We start from the raw sequence: 21784 nt of genomic DNA, 5'->3' as shown, positions 1-21784 counted from the left end.
ACCCACAGTCCACTTGCTGATATGCAAATTGAAGATGTCACTGTTGAAGTACAGTAGGATGAGGATACTGGTGTAGCTGGCGCTGAGGAGGAAGTTGGCGAGGAGGATTCTGATGGTGATGTGGTTTGTTTAAATCAGGCTCCGGGGGAGAAAGTTGTTGTCTGTGGGATGAAAAAGCCCATCACAGTCATGCCTGGGCAGAAGACCAAACATTCCACCTCTTTGGTCTGGCAATATTTCTATCCAAATCCGGACAACAACTGTCTTGCCATATGTACCATATGTAAAGGTGAAATAAGTAGGGGTAGGGATGTCAACCCCCTAGGAACATCCTCCCTTATACGGCACCTGCAGCGCGTTCATAAAAAGTTACTGTCAAGTTCAGAAACTTTGGCTAAGACCGTAAGCAGTCCAGGGACACCTAAATCCCATTGTCCTGTTGTATCCAAGCACCTGCAAACCACACCGTCAACTCCCTCCTTGTCAATTTCCTCCTTAGTCAGGATCAGAAGTAGTCCTGCAGGCCATGTCACTGGCATGACTGACTCTCCTATCCGGGATTCCTCCGGAGGATCCTGCATTGCTACGCCTACTGCTGCCGCTGCTGCTGTTGCTGCTGCTGGGAGTCGTTCATCATCCCAGAGAGGAAGTAGGAACACCACTACTTTTACTAAACAATTGACCCTCCAACAGTCCTTAGTGAGGAGGATGAAGTACGACAGCAGTCATCCTGAAGCAAAACGTATAACTGAGGCCTTGACTGCTATGTTGGTGTTAGACGTGCGTCCGGTATCCGCCATTAGTGCAGTGGGTTTTAGACAATTGATGGAGGTAGTGTGTCCCCGGTTCCAAATCCCGTCTAGATTCCACTTCACTAGGCAGGCGATACCGAGACTGTACAGAAACGTCAGAAAAAGTGTCCTCAGTGTCCTGTAAAATGCCGTTGTACACAATGTCCACTTAACCACGGACATGTGGACAAGTGGAACAGGGCAGACTAAGGACTATATGACTGTGACAGCCCACTGGGTAGATGTATCACCTTACGCAGCAACAGCAGCAGCGTCACCAGTAGCAGCATCTCAGAAACGCCAGCTCGTTCCAAGGCAGGCTACGCTGTGTATCACCGGTTTCAGTAAGAGGCACACCGCCGACAACCTCTTAGAGAAACTGAGGGAAATCATCGCCCAGTGGCTTACCCCACTTAGACTCTCCTGGGGATTTGTGATATCTGACAACGCCACCAATATTGTGCGGGCATTACGTCTGGGCAAATTCCAGCACGTCCCATGTTTTGCTCACACAATAAACTTGGTGGTGCAGAATTTTCTGAAAAGCGACAGGGGCGTGCAGGAGACGCTTTGGGTGGCCCGAAAAATTTCTGGCCACTTTCGCCTTTCAGCAACTGCGTGCCGAAGACTGGAGCGCCAGCAAACACTCTTGAACCTGCCCCGCCATCACCTGAAGCAAGAGGTTGTGACGCGGTGGAACTCAACCCTCTATATGCTTCAGAGGATGGAGGAGCAGCAAAAGGCCATACAAGCCTATACATCCACCTATGACATAGGCAAAGGAGGGGGTATGCACCTGACTCAAGCGCAGTGGAGAATGATTTCCGTGTTGTGCAAGGTTCTCCAGCCCTTCGAACTTGCCACACGTGAAGTCAGTTCAGACACTGCCTGCTTGAGTCAGGTCATTCCCCTCATCAGGCTTTTGCAGAAGCAGCTGGAGAAAGTGAAGGAGGAGCTAAGATGGAGCGATTCCGCTCGGCATGTGGGACTTGTGGATGAAGCCCTTCATTCGCTTTGCCAGGATTCCAGGGTGGTCAATCTGTTGAAATCAGACCACTACATTTTGGCCACCGTGCTCAATCCTAGGTTTAAAGCCTATGTGGTGTCTCTCTTTCCGGCCGACACAAGCCTGCAGAGGTGCAAAGACCTGCTGGTGAATACACTGTCAGCTGAAGCGGAATGTGACACGTCAACAGCTCCTTCTTCATTTTCTCCCGCAACTGGGGCTGCCAGGAAAAAACTTAGGTATCCTAAGCAACCCGCTGGCGGTGATGCAGGGCAGGCAGGACCAAGTTTGGACATCTGGTCCGGACTGAAGGACCTGGCAACAATTTCTGACATGTCTACTGTCACTGCATATGATACTGTCACCATTGACAGAATGGTGGAGGATTACATCAGTGACAGCATCCAAGTAGGCATGTCAGACAGTCCATACCTGTACTGGCAGGAAAAAGAGGCAATTTGGAGGCCCCTGTACAAACTGGCTCTATTTTACCTGAGTTGCCCCCCCTCCAGTGTGTACTCCGAAAGAGTGTTTAGTGCAGCCGGGAACCTTGTCAGCGAAAGGCGTAGGAGGTTGCTTCCACAGAATGTGGAGAAGATGATGTTCATCAAAATGAATTATCAGCTCTTCCAGGGAGACCAGCCTCCAGAACGTACAGAGGGACCTGTGGTGGTGGATTCAAGTGGGGATGAGTTAATACTTTGTGAGGATGAGGATGTACACACTGAAGAGGGTGAGGAATCGGTGGATGAGGAGGATGAGGATGACATCATGCCTCCGTAGAGCCAGTTTGTGCAGGGACTAATTAATTACCAGATTAATTGCCAGCTTGTTTTGTGGGGGCCCAAACGAACCAATCATTTCAGCCACAGTTGTGTGGCAGACCCTGGCGCTGAAATGATTGGTTTGTAAAAGTGTGCATGTCCTGTTTATACAACATAAGGGTGGGTGGGAGGGCCCAAGGACAATTCCATCTTGCACCTCTTTTTTTTCTTTGCATTATGTACAGTTTGGGGCCTAGTTTTTCAAACTGCCATCCTGTCTGCCACTGCAGTATCATGCCTAGATGGGTCACGTTTTTGTGCCGCCCATTCGTGTCGCTTAGCATAGTCATCCAGCTACCTCGGTGCAACCTTTTGGACATAAAAACACTATTGTGAGGTGTGAGGTGTTCAGAATAGACTGGAAATGAGTGGAAATTAAGGTTATTGAGGTTAATAATAGCATAGGAGCAGAAAAACCTACAAATTCTGTGATTTTAGCTGTTTTTATGCTTTTTTTCAAAAAAATACAGATCCAAAACACAAAACCCAGAACCCAAAACACGGAAGGGTGGTTTTGGCAAAACCAATCCAGATCCAAAACACGAAGAAAGATCCAGATCCAAAACCAAAACACAAAACACGAAAAGTGGCCGGTGCACACCCCTACCGCTAACACTGTAAGTCTCCTCGCACACACAACGCTATCATGCCATGTAACAATCGCAGTGGCTAATTTATGCACACCCATGAAACAGCATTCAAACAGACAGACACACCTGCATTCTTTTTCTGACTACCACACGTCACCCCCCAAACGCTGACAGCCTGTTACTCACTTTGCGATGGATTCCTATGTGCAGCCGTAATCACGTGTGATTGCTGCGCAGGCACAGTGCGGCTTATATGCATACGCAATGGCAAACAATTGCTCGATCTGCTTCTGTAATTGTCATTGCATCCACTGCTGAATCAGGCCCCCAGAGTGGCTCCTCCTGACTACTTTGTGTATACTAGGACATAGAAATGCCAACAGCTGTGCATTTGCACAAACTGCAAATAAGTGTTGTATGCCACACCAATAAATGTTACATCATTTCTGTGTAAAAATGCTGCATTACGTTTTGTGTGAAGATGACACGGTGCATGCACTGTGCAGGACACCTACAGATATGTGTGAGGACACAGCAGGAGTTATAGAATGTGAATGCAGTGGGTTGTGCAGTAGTATTACTACTAGTTAGTGTATAGCTGTGGCACTGATCAGCCCGCTGTGTGTGTACAGATAAAGAGCAGAAGCAGCAGTCCTGAGTTCCTTAAACTTTACGTCAAATCTGCAATCCTTAAGGGATTTGGGACTCAAAAACTTCTCTGTAAGCACTATGCATTCTGCAGCAGCAGGAGACTTCTACCAAAGGCAAGTATTCACAGGCTTTTTGTGGCATACTGAGAGGGCATTGGGACATCATTTTAATATTGGAAGTTCTGTGTGGAATACTGGGAGGACAATCTGTGGCATACTAGGAGGCACTGGGACATAAAAATGTGGGTTTCTCTGTTTTACACTCAGGGGGCACTGGAACATAATATTAATAAGGGGGCTCTCTGTGGCATACTTGGGGGCACATTATGTGGCATACTTAGGAGCACTGGGATATAATATTAATATGGGGAGTTCTGTGTGGAATACTGGGAGAACAATGTGTGTCATACTAGGAGGCACTGGGACTTATAAATATGGGTTTCTCTGTTTTACATTCAGGGGGCACTGGAACATAATATTAATAAGGGGGCTCTGTGTGGCATGCTTGGGGGGCACATTATGTGGCATACTTAGGGGCACTGGGATATAATATTAATATGGGGAGTTTTGTGTGGCATACTGGGGGGGCAATGTGTTGCATACTGGGGAGTACTGGGGCATAATAATATGGGTGTCTCTGTTTTATACTGAGGGGAATCTGAAACATAATATTAATAAGGGTTCCAAAGATGCTCCAATTGGTGTCATAACTGGACGAATATGGAGGATGAGTAACTGTGAAGCTTAAAATATGAAGGATGAGATACTGTACTGTGAAGGGGAAAGAACAAGAAACATATGGGGGCGAAGAGCAAGGCACAGAGGGGCAGGAGAGAGGCAGAGGGGCAGAATAAAATTAGAGACAGAGAAGCAGTAGAGTGAGAGAAAAAAAAAGGGCACGACAGAGGGGGGAGTAAGACAGAGTAGCGAGAGTGAAAGAGGGAAAAATAAAATGAGTAAAAGAGGAGTGAAAGAAGGGGGAGAGTGAGGGAGAAGAGAAATAGACACAGGCGAGATACAGATGGGGAAGTGTTGGTTGGCTGAGGAGAGAGAGAGAGAGAGAGAGAGAGAGAGAGAGAGAGAGAGAGCAGCCAATGCTGAAGACAATAGCCAGAAGGGCCTTAAATGGACAGTGGTAATATCCTTGCTGCATTATTCTTGTTTTACATATGTATATCACCTCTTTATATCTTCTTCAGTCATTGAACACATGAATAATTGTAAATATTTTATTAATATAAGAAACTTCAATGTTAGTACCGTAGCTAATTTAGTAATGTTCTTTCATCAGGCACCACCTTTCCACTGTACAAAGCTGTTACAGTACTTTAGTTTTCACTTCCCTGTGATCAGTATTACATGTGTGTAAAAGTACATTACAAAGATAACAATACAGAACATTATGCAATCAGCTTTAGCTTTCCAAATACAGTCAAATTGTACATTATATTTGCAATTGTATATTCATGGCTGTAGATAAAATGTTTTCTATAATACTGTAACTACAATTCCAGTCCAGTTTTCAGTAGAAAGTCTGTGAGTACTTTAAAACATTAAAGTGCACAAGGTGGATACATTCACCTGATTCAATTTATTTCACCTGGTTTTACATTTGGAGCAGATCCCATGGTATATTTGAACAAGTACCCTCCTGATGTGTTTAGCACAACTACCACATTCTGACTTTAGCTTAACTTTCTACCATCCAAAGCCCACCTTCTGCAATCCTACTCTTTCACTTCTCTTTCCCATCATCCTTTCTATCTCCCTCTCTTATAAATAAAGACAATGCTCCTCCACCCAAACAGACAACAAAATATAACAGTCCTAATATTTATTCCACAGTCTTGACTTTTAAGGAGATAGCATGGATGTCACATAGGTGTCTTGAGTGTATCACTTAACTAAATCACTGTTGTGGCCTAATGTTTCTATTATTTTCCAGTACATATGGTAGATATGTAACAGTCTGTTTGCCATAGACTGAATAGTATAACCTGCATAAACCAGAGGCAATTTCAATATTATGTCTGCCTAATGTGCTATGATACAGTATGTGTAGAGGTTTTGTCTAGAGTTACTCATAGCGTACTGTAGGGTCTATTTACTAAGCAGTGTTAGGAGACAGAGTGAAAAGTGATAAGGTGCCAGGCAATCAGCTCCCAACTGTCACTTTGCAAACACAGCCTGTGAGATGGCAGTTAGGAGCTGATTGACTGGCACCTCATCACTTTTCACTCTAACTCTCCTAGTCTCCTAACACTGCTTAGTAAATAGACTCCTGTATGTGGTAGATTATTTTATCTGTTCCTAAAGGCTAATTACTAACACATGGGGCACAAATGGAATTCACACATCGCATCACACACCAGAAGTCACCTTGCAATGGAAACGTTGATCAATGTCTTCATTTGCTCATTCTTCAATGCAATTAACCAATGAGCCTATGCACTATTTTCAAAACATTCTCAACTATAATGAATTACATGGTAAATTGTATCATAGGAAAACTAGTTCTCAAGTGTAAATAAAATCTGCCTGGGCTTGATAAATATGAGTTAATTAATTGACGACTGTTCATAAGTACCTCCTGTAATAAAATTGCTAATGACTGACAAAGCCAATAAAATCTTATGACAACATTCTAAGCAAATGTAAACCTGTAATAAATGTGACTAGTAGCCTCTGTCTACAACAAATGAATTTGCTAAATAAATTATATTACTATTACAGCCCATAACCTGGTAGGACTGACAAGCTACAGTATGTATATTAATTGTCAGCTAATGTAAAATACAATGAATGATAACATTTCTGAAGGGAGATAACAAAACAAATGAAAAAGGTGAATCAAGAGTAAAAATATGTTTAGTTCTGCAGGCATTATGTTTTGACTTCAGCTTATAGCAATATTACATAACATGGAAGTGAGGAGTCAGCAGCAGTACAGTAATTAATAGTTATTTTTAGAGCAAATCCCAGCAGTTTATACAATATCTGTTAGACATTGCTAAAGTTATTAATAAAAGAGAATAGATCATATTGCTTAAGCAGACAGTTATGTATATACCCAAATGTTAAAGCCCAGAGTACTAATAAATAAATCACGTTTTCTGGATGGATGAATAATTTATTAGAGTTTGGGAGATGTTTTCTTTGGATATATTGTATAAATCCAATTACTTTAAACCCCATTATAAAAGAAAGTATGTTATAGAGAATTGGTCAAAATATTTATAGGCATACTTAGTTAAGATGCCAGCTACTGTACTGTATATGCATTATTAATAAGGAAGGTACTTGTTTGTCCCACATAAAATTGGGCTCTGCATGTTTGGAGGATGATTTACAGGAATTCATTAGCCTGTGGAGAGATTTTTTTTAACATGCAAAGTCATTTTTTTGCCTTGTAATTTTCTACTTCCGTTTGCATTTCATACTAATATACAGTAAATGTTTAAGCACACTGAGTAAACATACAGTTTCTGATTACTTATAACCTTAATGAATAATGTGTTATTATTATTATTACTGTTATTATTATTAGAATTTACATTTTCTTAGTTTTGAAGATAGTGTAGACAGTAGTATGAGTAAAAATATGCTCTTACTTACCAAAAAACATGGTGGTGTGTTTTTATTCATGAGCACTGATGACTGGCAATTAAGCAACGGTAGCAGTCGTACTTGCTAAATGCACATGTATAAAAGTGTCTATGGCTGGAAATGTTCTATTTTTTTTTATCTTTTCCACCTTATTCACTATCCTATAATATTTCCTATTTCCTTGTAAGACCCTGTGTTCTAATTTTTATTTGGTTTTCCACCTTATTTACCATCTATACTGTAACGTTTCCTATTTCCTTGTTATGATAACGTGTAATGCAGGACCATGCCCCTATGATGGCGTGGCCACATCCCGCTGGCATATGCTGAATGAGGCACCTGTTGGTAGTGTCAGTTTTTGGGGACCAGCAGTGTTTCTGATCAGTTAGATGCAACCTGCCTCCCCTTTCCTACAAGCCCTACACTGGCTCCCTTTCCCCTTTAGAACCCAATTCAAGGTTCTTAAGTCACTTACAAAACCCTCCTCTAATCCTCTCCCATTTACATCTCCTACCTCATCTACCTTCACACTCCTGCCTGCCCACTTTGCTCAACAAATGCACGTCACCTCACCTGCCAACTGATTACTTCCTCCCACTCTTGCCTCCAAGATTTTTCCCATGCTGCTCCCTTCTTCTGGAACTCTCTCCCTCTCCGCCTCTCTACAAATCTTCAAACGGGCGCTAACCTACTGCTACATGCTCATTCCTCACCCCATCTGTGTCACCCCTGTCTAACTGCCCCTCCCCTTTAGAATGTAAGCTCTAATGAGCAGGGCCTTCTTCCCTCATGTGCTTTTCCTCCCTTCTCATACTGTTGCCTATGCCTAACTTCCCACAAAGTCACCAAACACTTGGTTGCTAATGCCCTGCTGCATATTTGAGTGTTATTATCACTTATGCAGCAAAGTTTATAAACCATGTCCTTATCCTACATTGTATTGTACTGTAAGTCACTGTTTTCTTATGTGCTCATTTGTTTAGGTGCTGACCCTTGTGGGTCCATATATGTAGCTAAAGGATGATAATAATAATAACCATCAGACACACATCGGTTGATCATCAAACTTCTGAGTGACTCATGGTCATGCAGAATGGCCATCAGAAGTAAGACACAGGAGCCACATATCGCATATGGGATTGCAGTCACAAGCTGTGACACATCCCTGAAATGGTTGCAACAGGTCTGTGTTTGAGTCGCCTACTCCCAGAACTAGTTCCTGCCTGTCAATCAATTTGCAAAAAAACCCTCACTGTAATAGCCATTGCAAGACCATTGCAGTACATGAGCAATGTGACATAGGTATGTGCTGTACAAAAGAAAATTGTGAAAACAATGGCATTGTGACTGTCTGATAATCAGACCCTTAATGTGCTGGCAGTTACATTTGAATTATGCGCTACACTTGCAGAGCAGTGTTTTTAAACTGAGCAAAGACAGTTTAAGCTGTTCATTAGTAATCAGTAACAGTCTATTAACAAATGTACTAATAACATAATCAATATACACTTACAAATATATACCGGGTGCAATAGTAATACAAAAATATAAAAGGTTCTCTATAGTATATAATAGTATTACAGCTGCTCCCCAATTAATAGCTCTGAATTGCTAATCAAGACAATTTATTTTGAGATGAAAATCTTTTCACCATAGGGTGCGCTTTCTTAACTTCAGGGATCACATACTGTACTTAAAAAATATTAGTATTTATTAATATAAAAGAGGGGTTAATACTCAGAAATTTACATACAGACAATATCAATTCATTATCATGCTTATAAGCCATACATTGAACCATTTAAGTCCCATTCCACTTTTAATTTTCGCATGCAGATATATTTAACAATTCACTGTCCTTTGAATATTAAGCCAGTTTTCTTAGCATATGTATACTGTACTGTATGTTCAATTAACCTTCATTTGTGTCGAAAATGGAAAAATAAGTAATAAAATGTAGTCTTCGGCAGACTAAAGGTGTACAATTAAAATAACCATGCAGTGTGAAAATGCAGGTGGAATAGTTCCAATATAATTACCCAGCCATCCTCTCCTTGTTACTAGTGAGGATTCACACTGGTCCTGCAGTTTCCAATCACTGTTAAAACTTTTTATAGAGTCAAACTTACTGAATGCAGGGGGGCCACTAATGACACCACATCCAGTGCACATCTTCTGCCGCTTGGCTTGACCTGGAAATTCAGTCCCATAGTGGCTACCTTGGCAGGAGGATAACAGAAACCAATGGGCAGAGATGTGGGTTGGATATAGTAGCAATCTCTGATGCGTTTCTCCATCTATTGACAATTTCCTCAGAGGGTCAGAGTAGAGAGGCTTGCAATCTCCAAGTTCTTGTATACCCCTCCTCATCAAATCAATTCAGCTAATTAGGTTAATAGGTCACATACTGTATGAGTACCGGAGTCATCATGCTTTTCTTAATTTACAATTAAATTAATTTGTGCACTCTTTCTAATTTAACCAACTTTTTATACAAAAAACAACTTTTGATTATCATACATCAATTTATCTGTACCAATAAAGCATACAAGTAAAACCCTATATACTGTATACATACTGTAAATGAATAGATACAGGAATGCATCACTCAAGAACACAAATAATTTAAATTCAATACACAAATAACAGTATATTGATATACAGCTTCTATGGCTCAGTTCGCTAAGCCAGCTAAGCTACAGTACATATCATCCTGAGGTCCTAGTTTCAAATCATGGTTAAGCAAATACTGTAATATTAATTTTTCATTTGTATTTAATTTATATTAATTCTTATTTATTAAGCTATGTATGATCTAAATACCATTTAAAATAAGTTTATTACTGCTTGATACTCTCAAATCAGAGTACATATTTTATGTATTAGAATCTAACATTAGTTATTTCACTGCTTAAAGTCTTCACAGCTTGGTTCAAGAGTTACAACCACAGTAATTATAGATCTAGGTCCCAGGTTCAAGATCCGATGGAGCAGTTTAATTTTATTATTCTTTATATAAATATTTTAAAACATATCAATATTCTTATTAATAGGACCAACAGAACTATACAAAATGTACCTCTATAGTCTTACATTCTTACTTATTTAAGGAGCGATTTATCTGGAGAGGACCCCTTGGAGTTAACTTGGTGCTCTATGGCAGATTTATCGATGATCATGTTATTATTTGGGATGGGGATCTTAGTTTAGATTCCTCTTTTATTTCTCACTTAGGGACCTATTCATCATCACTAAAGTATCATTTTTAAGGACAATTTTTCTTAATTTACCTTTCTCTTATATTCATTAATACACTAAACCAGGAGATCAGTGATATCTCCTGTGTTAAGTCCATCTGTGTTAATTTCCACACTTCCCATACTTTAATATGGGGATGTAGAATATAGGCTATTCAACAAATTCCAAAAAGTTTGTCTTTTTGGAATTTGATGGTGTTACTGTACACCATCCTCAGATGGTGTACAGCCCCTGTAAAGCTTTACAAGGAGCTGTTTACACTGCAGCTTGTGTAGCAGTGATATATACTTATACCCCTTTTACACCAGAGCAAAAACATGGGTTTTTGCTGGGTCTACCCAGGTCGCAGCTCAGTGTAAAAGGGTCCCTGAAAAATAACCTAGGTCAAGTGACCCTGCAATCCAACCCAGGTAGCTACCGGGGTTGGACCCAGGATGGACCCAGGTAATGGTGCAGTGTAAACGGTGCAACCCAGGTTATCTGACCTGGATCATGCCTAAAATGAGCGGATTGGTGGTTGTCGAGCATTCACCTCCCACTTTTTATGACCTCACAGGTTTAGCAGGGCAGACCTGAGTTCAGTGTGAACAGGGCTGACCTGGGAGTAACCCAGATCAAAGGTGCAGTGTAAATGGGTCTGACCTGGGTCTGACCAGGGTTGGAACCATGTCCAAAAACCCAGGTCGGACCTGGGTTTTTGGTGGAAAAGAGGTATTACCTGCTTTCAGCATGAGCAGGTTCTTCTCCGGCTCCCCCCATCGCTGAATCCTCCGGCTCCGGCTGCAATGTGTGTTCTCACTGCCACCGCATGCTGTTGATGCGAAGCGTCTCCCCTCTGTTCCCCAGTGGCACTTGTAAGGGCTCTTTCAATTAACTGTTTATTTACTATAAACAGTTCATTAAAGAAGAATGTACAAGGGCCACCAGGGAACACACAGAGGGGAGGGGAGCAGCATGCAGCAGCATGCATCGGCAGGAAGAACATAGAATAGTATTTTGAACAAAAAATTATATGTCTGCAGCCCCCCCTGCCCAGCTGCTGCCCACAGCATCCATCCCCCCTGGTGCACAGCTCCAAACTGGGGAGCTGGACACACTGATCTGTGTAAAGTGCTGGCAGTGCAGAGGTTATGGAGTGGCAAGACAGATGACGGCAGAGGATGCAGGCAGGGAAAAGTATCTATTTTCAAAAAAACTGTCAACGTAAAAATGACAGCTTTTCAGGATAAATACTTATGTAGAGGAGAAATGATGAATTCCTCCAGTTATTAAGTAGAACTCCATGTGAGTTCTAAACCTAATTATCTCCAAATAATTGTTAGTAATAATAAATAGATCCCTTAAACTCTAACACTTTTGGGTTGTGCTTTACTTATACTGTTCACCTTATGCACATACACACAAGCTGAATATACTATTATTCAATCCAGGAGAAAAGCAGGTGGATTTGTTACCCTTGATCAGCTGGGCACTTCTCGCAAATATGGCCAGCTGTATAAGCTAAGCAAATTTTAAAACAACTTTTGCAACTGTGATTTAGATACTAATTTGGACTAATTATGCATGAGCCCTTCTGTGTTTACAAGTCCATTCATTTGCTAAAAAGGAGAATAGGAATTAACTAGCATTCTAGTATAGAGATGATTTGGGCATACAAGACTGCCACAATTCTCTGACCTTAATACCAAGGAGTTCTAATGCAATGATTAACTCAGTTGGTACTTCATGAATATAGAACACTACCCCTGCAATATTATAGTGATTCAGCTGTACAAACTTCAGCTTTGGGAAGTCTTTGTGGTGTCACTGCAGAGACACCATAGGATTCCTGTTCAAATGGGGAAGTAGCACTTTGTACAATACAGTATGATTTTATGAGAATAATCACAATTTCCTAGAAATGTCTAACTTCTGCTTAATGAGCATTTTTTTCTCATTTCATAAAATGCTATGCATAAGTTATAAACCAGAAGTTCATTGGAGGTGATTGAAGGCTATTATTGCACTACATTGTTACAATGAGTTACAAAATGAGAGCTCTCTCATATGAGATTTATCTCTTGAGGTTCAACAATTTAATGTTTACCATGTAGCTTAGCACTAAAGCAAAATATCTAACCTGTTTGTGTTCAGAGACTTTACTCACAGCCCTCACAGCACACAGTTAAAGAATGATGAAGTGTACGAAGACTACTGGATTCATTAATGAAGTCTAGGTGAGGTTTTGTGCCACAGACAAGAAAGCCAGAGAAAATATGTGTGTTCTATCACTTTGACTATTCCCTTATCCCAGGGTAGATTAAATTTAATAGACAGACTACCAGATATCACCTAACTGTACACCTAACACCTTGCACAAAAAGCACTGTACCTCTGTTACTATTGTAATTACCTAGGTTGAATTAATAAATGTATAATTATATTAACAGCATCTAACATTCAGACTAAGTAACTGTGAAATCAGAGCTGAAACCAATTGGCTACACAATTAATGTGTCAGGTATATCAGCCTGTTGATGAAAACTCAAACACAGTACTGAATAAAAAATAGCTATTTTTAATTGTACTTAGCTTAGTTGTTTAGCACATGACAATATTCAGTCCAGCAAATCCCTGCACTGGAAAGTAGATATCATCTGACATTTTGTGCACAGAAATCCAGAGCAAGAATCAAGTGTTATGTCAGGGGGTTCCAGTTCATTCACAGGTCCTGACAATTCTAGGCACTGCTATTCAAAATCTCTTTCTTCAGATGAAGCTACAGCTCATAACATATCTAGGGCTTATATAGGTTAAATTGGGTGTAGTCTTTCCCAAGAATCAAATCCATCCAACATACTGTACATACTAACATATATGGCATGAAGCATCTATGACAATGATGGTTTTTAGCGCACATACTGTATGCATATCATACACAGTATAGGAAGTCAAGAAAAACCCCAAGTAACTAATAAAGCATAACTAAACTCAATTATAAAAAAAATATTAGTACAATTTATTATAAAACAGGATTGTATAGTTCTTAAATGCATATGAATATGTTTGGTGGTATCGTGATTGTATAGTTTAATGCAGAGCTGTCTTAATATACTAAATATAACACAGTCTTTTGGGACATGCCATGTGTGGATAATTAGAAGTTTATCTTTAGGAGCAGTAGGATGAAAGAAATATGAGCCAAACGTAGTGTGGATAGTGAATGACAGAATACTGGCAGTATTTTGCAAGGTACCTGGATATCTTACCCAACAGGAACTCTGTTTAAGCTGTATACACAGAGTACCAGTATGCAGCACTGTAGTGGGCAGTGAAGCTTGTCTGGTATTGCTGGTGACCCATAGGTGGTATATCAGCTGTCCCACCATGTGGCCCTGACGTGCTTCGTCAAGTGATGTGACTTTATCAAAGACATATTGATGTCCAGTAAAGCATTTCTAGTTGTATCCTGCCAGAAATATTTTAATGCTAATTAACAGGGGCAATATATTGAAGATCAAACAACTAAACCTGATGCAGATAGCGGGTAGCATCTGAGAATATCAGGTACAAGTCTGTAGCCAATAAAACTAATAGGAATCAATTATAAAAGAATACTAAAATACTTAAACTTATAGTTTATTAGATCTATCATGCTAACAAAGTATCAGCTTTACTTATACATGATAAGAAAATGTAACGAAAACAAGAGCAGATCTTTTAACTATTTTGTGCAAATAAATACATAGTTTTATTATAACACTGTTATATAATAGTTAAACTGTAGTCTCCTAAACAAATATAAAATATATCCACAGAAAATTATAATAACTAAAGAAATTGAGGCAGTTGAAACAGCTCTTGCTAGTTATGCAGAGCTCCCAGCACATAAAGAGAAATATTTCAACCTTAACAAGATTATTATTATTATTATTATTATTATTATTATTATTATTATTATTATTATCCTTTATTTATATGGTGCCACAAGTGTTCCACAGCGCCTTACATAGTACATAGAACTAATAGGTGAACAAGAAACAAGTAACTTACAGTACATTACAGTGCAGAACAAGGACACAATTTATATACATTGCTGCAATAGCGATTAAAGCACTCACAATAAGCAGCCAGGAGATGGCAGTCACGTGTTAGGTGCCCTAATAGGGGAGTAAAGAGTAGAAGAATATGTAAAGAGAAGCACATGAGGGAAGAGGTCCCTGCTCATGAGAGCTCACATTCTAAAGGGGAGGGGAGATTATAGAAGCTTTTGAGAAAGAAATAATTGACAGCAAAAATGATTATGATTGAGATGAAATTAGAACTTATTAGAAGAAGCTAAATAACAATAGGTCATTTACTGAAGAACTTCTTTTCCAATAGAGACAATGGATTAATGGGTTTCACAGAAAGATATCAGGTTCCTATCGATTTCAAGGGGGTAAATAATCAAATCCTAATATGGAGACAATATGTACTCATTCCCTTTGCATCCCCAATAAATTAGTACCACAGGGCCCCTCTACAATAGGGGCCTTTGGCCATCCCTCTATAGATCCACATGCATAGAATCATGTTAAAACTATAGTACCATTATCCAACCAACATTTTCCATGAACCCAAAAGCTTTTAATGGCAAGGAGTTTTTTTTTAGATGTGAGATATGTGGAAACAAGTTCTTCACCTACAATTGTCATCTACAAAGGGTCCTGATTTGTTTTTCTTATTTAAAGATTTGAATCATTATGTAAGGACTCTGTGTAGGAAAATATATTTTTCCACAAATACAGGAAAACTCTGGATAATTTCCAGACTTGACTTGAATTCAATAATAATCTCACATATGGATAAGGGGTGGCCCTTAAAAAATTTATTGAGACTCCTCACAAAACACTTAAAACACTTGATATACCCCCAAGGCATCTCATTCTTCTGGTGTTCCATCACCTATAATTTATCAAAGATTTTAGATATATTTTACAGCCATATACTTATTCTCTGAGATCTCACATCAAGGACACCACCTGTTTCTTGAATATGATCAATACATAAAATGGAAGGAGTATATAATTTTATGACCTGCTACATTATGTACAAGCAGAATCCCTAGAGACCATTAGAAATATGCTACAGTATTGTAAGGAGGGGTCTCAGAGACTCATCAGAAATGTATTCTTGATTCTATTTCCTTTATTTTATCATATAATTATTTTTTTTTCAAATTTTTTACCTACAGATTCTTGGGACAGCCATGGGCATGAGATTTGTGGCAAGTTTAGCCAATCTATATGAGTGCCTTTGAGGACCAACATGTGTGGGATAACATTCTCAGTGGCTGTCTTGTGCTCTATAGTCATTCTTAGATGATTTTTTTTGTTTTGAGATGGGGATAACAAGTTATTAAGTCTTTAATATATTGTGCATGCTAATTAGCATTGAATTATTGATGGCAGGATACAAATATGGATGCTTAAGTGTCACCTATATGCCTGTTATAAAGTCATATCACATGACAAGCACATTAGGCCCACATGATGGATAAGCTTAGATACTGTCACATCACATGACAAAACACATCAGGCCCAAATGATGGAACAGCTGAGATAATACTTACCTGGCCCCCTGGAATACCACTTAAGCTTCAATGACCACTCTAGCTCAGCATACTGGGCATACTGGGATTCTGTGTATCGGTTAGTTTATCAGTTTACTTATGATAGTTATTGCGCAGTCTGTTTTTTTTGTCATTTGCTATATTTTGTAAATCTCACAGTATCTATACTCAGCCAGCTGCAACTACAGATGTACTTCCAGTGCCAAAAGATTATTATATATTTTTTAAGTATAGGAAATCATAAGTATAAGTATAGGAAATCAGTCACAAGAACAATTTAGCCCATCCTGGTCACACAGAGCAAATATCATTTTAGGTGAAATAGTTTGAGGGTCAGAATAGTTAGATATGCACATGTGTAGATACTTTGTTTATATATATAGACAGTAGAAACAGGATGGCACTCCATAGACTGAAAGTATGCTGGTTAAAACGGTCCTTTAATGACGTTTCGGGGTTTCCCCCTTCCTCAGGGACTGCTGTCCCTGAGGAAGGAGGAAACTCCAAAGCATCATTAAAGGACCATTTTAACCAGCATACTTTCAGACTATGGAGTGCCATCCTGTATCTACTGTCTACATAGAGGTAGCGCTCTGCACCTCTGGAGAGGCACCCTAGCAAGTATTTCTATTTATCCCCAGTCTGTGAGTGCCGGGTTTTCTGGTGTATGTGTATATATATATATATATATATATATATATATAAAAGTAGAAAAAAAGGGGGGGGGTAGCACTCACCAGTCTTCTTAAAAACATTTCTTTATTACATCTCAGTAAAAATTTTACAGCATATCAAAATCCGACGTTTCGGTCCTGTGCATGGACCTTTGTCAAGGTTAAAAATCAAATGAAGTACAGCACATATATACCCATGTAGTTAATCAAAGAACTCCTCCCCCAATCATTAAAAATATTTCACCTGTTGAAAACAGCAGATGACTTTAGCCAAATAATCAAAGCAGCTAAATGAAATGCCAATATAAATAAGCATCATGTGAGGTCAATAAAGTAAAAAATCTAACTTCATACATTTCAACAATCATGTGTAGCCCTGCTGGCGTGCATCTCACATACCTTCCACTTCCTGTGGTTTGTAACACACTACATCTGGTTGTCAAGGTAACCAGGACACAACTTCCCCTGCACCAGCCCTCAGAGTCAGTGACAGAGACACTATCCATACCAGAGAACTTAACGTCATGATAAGCAACTACAACAGTGTCTGATCTCAGTCACATGTTGCAAAAGAATCTGCACTATCATAAAACAAACAAGGAACTAATACACAGCACCCATGTGTCCCAGTAAATGTCTTGGTCACAGCTGCACTGTCAGGTAGTCATGGCAACCAGTATACAAATTCCTGTTATGCATTAGCTATATCAGCTGTGTTCAAATTCACTGCCAGCAAATTTAACTCTATTGAGATCTCATTAACCCCAATGAGTTAAACATAATATTAAGATCTACCATTAAAAGCTTAAATGCCTCACAGTACAATATATAATAATACATGGACTTATTCACTGCCAGCAAATTTGACTCTATTGACATCCCCTTAACCCCCACGATATTTATAGGCATAATATTGACAAAATACAATTGCCCTATCCAGATCTAACATCAAAAGCTTAAATATCTCACGAGCTGATCAACACAAAATATTAACACATATAAACATTTGAATTCAAAGCCACAGACTCCACAGGAAAAAAACAGCCGCTATAAAAATTTAAAAAATTTAAAAAAAATATCAAAAAGTATCAAAAAAATAATATAAAAAAATAACAAAAAATGTGTGCTGAATGGTATATTGAGTCCTGGTAGTGTACCCCCAATATATATCCGCAATCTATTAATCCAGAAACATTCCCAAATGCATGGCTTCGTTAAGGCCACGAGGATAGATCGTATCCAGCTTGTGTGTCCACATTGCTTCTTTTTGCAGCAATAGTTTTGCCCGATCTCCACCTCTCCTTGGCAAAGGCACCTGATCAATAATCATGCATTTTAAGGATGATAAGGCGTGATGTGCTTCATAGAAGTGTCTTGCCACAGGTTTATCGGATGATCCATTAGATAACGCAGCTCTGATGGAAGATCTGTGGTTAGCCATCCTCTCACGAAAAGGACGGATGGTTTTACCCACATAATATAAGGAGCATGGACACGTCAAAATATATACCACATGGTCAGATGTACAAGTGACACGATGTCGGATTTGGATCTTGCGTCCTGTGTGTGGATGATGAAAGAACTGTCCAACCATCATGCTCCGACATGTGGTACAGTTAACACACCGAAAGCAACCAGGTTTAAGTTGATTAAGCCACCCTTGGGCGCTATGTGATCTCTTCATATCGGAGTTATTTCGAACTTTGTATTTATTGCCCAAAATCCATAAAACCTTAGACCAACCGCCTGGGCGACCGATAATATCGGCACGTAATTCTCTCTTTGCCCCTGAGGCCCAGTACCTAGATAGCTTTTTGCAGAAATGTGTCACCAGGATAGACAGCTATCTTAGGGACACACAGGATTTGATAGACAAACTGAGATCCTTGCCTATGGTCTTAAATGGTATTCTAGTTACTTTAGACGTATCGTCTTTATATACTGTGATCCCCCATTCAGAGGGTATGACGGCTGTTAGGAGGGCTCTCCTTGACACACATGTGGGATCTCCACCCATTGAATTTTTGATGGAATTGCTGGAGATGACTCTAACATGCAATTACTTTAGATATGGTGACCGATACTATCTCCAGACGGCTGGGACAGCGATGGGCAGTAACATCGCACCGGCGTATGCTAATATCTATATGGATGCCTATGAGAGGAACCACCTGGCCCCGCTGTTTGGAGATAGTATCGGTTTTTACCATCGATATATCGATGACATCATCTTGATTTGGAAGAGTTCTGAGGATGCTTTATTAAAGATGCTTGAATATTTAAATCAGGTGGACTCTCCTATTAGATTTACCATGACCTATGATAGTGCCCAGATTGATTTTCTGGACATTACCATATTTACCACTGACTCTGGGTATGGCTACAGACTTTACAGGAAACCGACCGACCGCAATACACTTTTAAATTACAGGAGTCATCATCCAGGTTCTTTAAAGAACAACTTACCAATTTCTCAATTTTTGCGAGTTCTTCGAAATAACTCCGATTCTGAAATGGCCAATACACAACTTATGGAGATGCAACAGCGTTTCCTTGAAAGAGGATATAGTTTGAAAATGACCAACAAATGTTTGGGAAAAGCAAGAAAGATTTTCATGGAAGGCAACAGCAATAGACAGTATCCTGATGTCACCAACCCTTTTGTCTTTACCACAACCTTTGACACTGCTGGTTCGATTGTTCGCAATGCAGTGCGTGAACACTGGCATATAGTTGCTACAGATCCTGCCTTGAAAGGACATATACCTGAAAAACCATTGATGAGCTTCAAACGTGGTCAGAATTTGAAGGATATTCTAATGCGACCTGATATGAAGAGATCACATAGCGCCCAAGGGTGGCTTAATCAACTTAAACCTGGTTGCTTTCGGTGTGTTAACTGTACCACATGTCGGAGCATGATGGTTGGACAGTTCTTTCATCATCCACACACAGGACGCAAGATCCAAATCCGACATCGTGTCACTTGTACATCTGACCATGTGGTATATATTTTGACGTGTCCATGCTCCTTATATTATGTGGGTAAAACCATCCGTCCTTTTCGTGAGAGGATGGCTAACCACAGATCTTCCATCAGAGCTGCGTTATCTAATGGATCATCCGATAAACCTGTGGCAAGACACTTCTATGAAGCACATCACGCCTTATCATCCTTAAAATGCATGATTATTGATCAGGTGCCTTTGCCAAGGAGAGGTGGAGATCGGGCAAAACTATTGCTGCAAAAAGAAGCAATGTGGACACACAAGCTGGATACGATCTATCCTCGTGGCCTTAACGAAGCCATGCATTTGGGAATGTTTCTGGATTAATAGATTGCGGATATATATTGGGGGTACACTACCAGGACTCAATATACCATTCAGCACACATTTTTTGTTATTTTTTTATATTATTTTTTTGATACTTTTTGATATTTTTTTGAAATTTTTTAAATTTTTATAGCGGCTGGTTTTTTCCTGTGGAGTCTGTGGCTTTGAATTCAAATGTTTATATGTGTTAATATTTTGTGTTGATCAGCTCGTGAGATATTTAAGCTTTTGATGTTAGATCTGGATAGGGCAATTGTATTTTGTCAATATTATGCCTATAAATATCGTGGGGGTTAAGGGGATGTCAATAGAGTCAAATTTGCTGGCAGTGAATAAGTCCATGTATTATTATATATTGTACTGTGAGGCATTTAAGCTTTTAATGGTAGATCTTAATATTATGTTTAACTCATTGGGGTTAATGAGATCTCAATAGAGTTAAATTTGCTGGCAGTGAATTTGAACACAGCTGATATAGCTAATGCATAACAGGAATTTGTATACTGGTTGCCATGACTACCTGACAGTGCAGCTGTGACCAAGACATTTACTGGGACACATGGGTGCTGTGTATTAGTTCCTTGTTTGTTTTATGATAGTGCAGATTCTTTTGCAACATGTGACTGAGATCAGACACTGTTGTAGTTGCTTATCATGACGTTAAGTTCTCTGGTATGGATAGTGTCTCTGTCACTGACTCTGAGGGCTGGTGCAGGGGAAGTTGTGTCCTGGTTACCTTGACAACCAGATGTAGTGTGTTACAAACCACAGGAAGTGGAAGGTATGTGAGATGCACGCCAGCAGGGCTACACATGATTGTTGAAATGTATGAAGTTAGATTTTTTACTTTATTGACCTCACATGATGCTTATTTATATTGGCATTTCATTTAGCTGCTTTGATTATTTGGCTAAAGTCATCTGCTGTTTTCAACAGGTGAAATATTTTTAATGATTGGGGGAGGAGTTCTTTGATTAACTACATGGGTATATATGTGCTGTACTTCATTTGATTTTTAACCTTGACAAAGGTCCATGCACAGGACCGAAACGTCGGATTTTGATATGCTGTAAAATTTTTACTGAGATGTAATAAAGAAATGTTTTTAAGAAGACTGGTGAGTGCTACCCCCCCCCTTTTTTTCTACTTTTGCATGAAGAGGATTATTGTGATCCCATATGGGTCTGTCACCCCAGCAATTTATTATTGAAGACGAGAGTGTGGACCTATTTGGACTATATATATATATATATATATATATGTTGCTTGTGTTCGGCACTCTATAAACAAATTCCACAGCATTGCAAGGTGCCCTTCCCCAGTCACAATAGAAATATAAACAGGTATAGGCCGGCACTCAGGCTTGTAATATCCAAATAAAGCATACACTTCAACTGCGTGATTCCTTGTCAACGTTTCAGAGCGTTGCTCTTTTATCAAGACATATGAGAGAGAGA

General features: G+C 39.6%; 1 protein-coding gene across 2 annotated transcripts in view; it reads left to right on the top strand.

Moving 5' to 3' along the window:
* The window catches only part of GABRG3 (gamma-aminobutyric acid type A receptor subunit gamma3), a 696464-nt gene that overhangs the window by 672491 nt on the left and 2189 nt on the right, over positions 1-21784 (top strand). The gene's annotated exons all lie outside the window — the stretch shown is intronic.

Source organism: Taudactylus pleione, unplaced genomic scaffold, assembly GCF_031769625.1.
Source record: "Taudactylus pleione unplaced genomic scaffold, aTauple2 ptg000609l, whole genome shotgun sequence".
In the NCBI taxonomy this organism is placed as follows: domain Eukaryota; kingdom Metazoa; phylum Chordata; class Amphibia; order Anura; family Myobatrachidae; genus Taudactylus; species Taudactylus pleione.
This window is presented reverse-complemented; position numbering and strand designations above follow the sequence as displayed.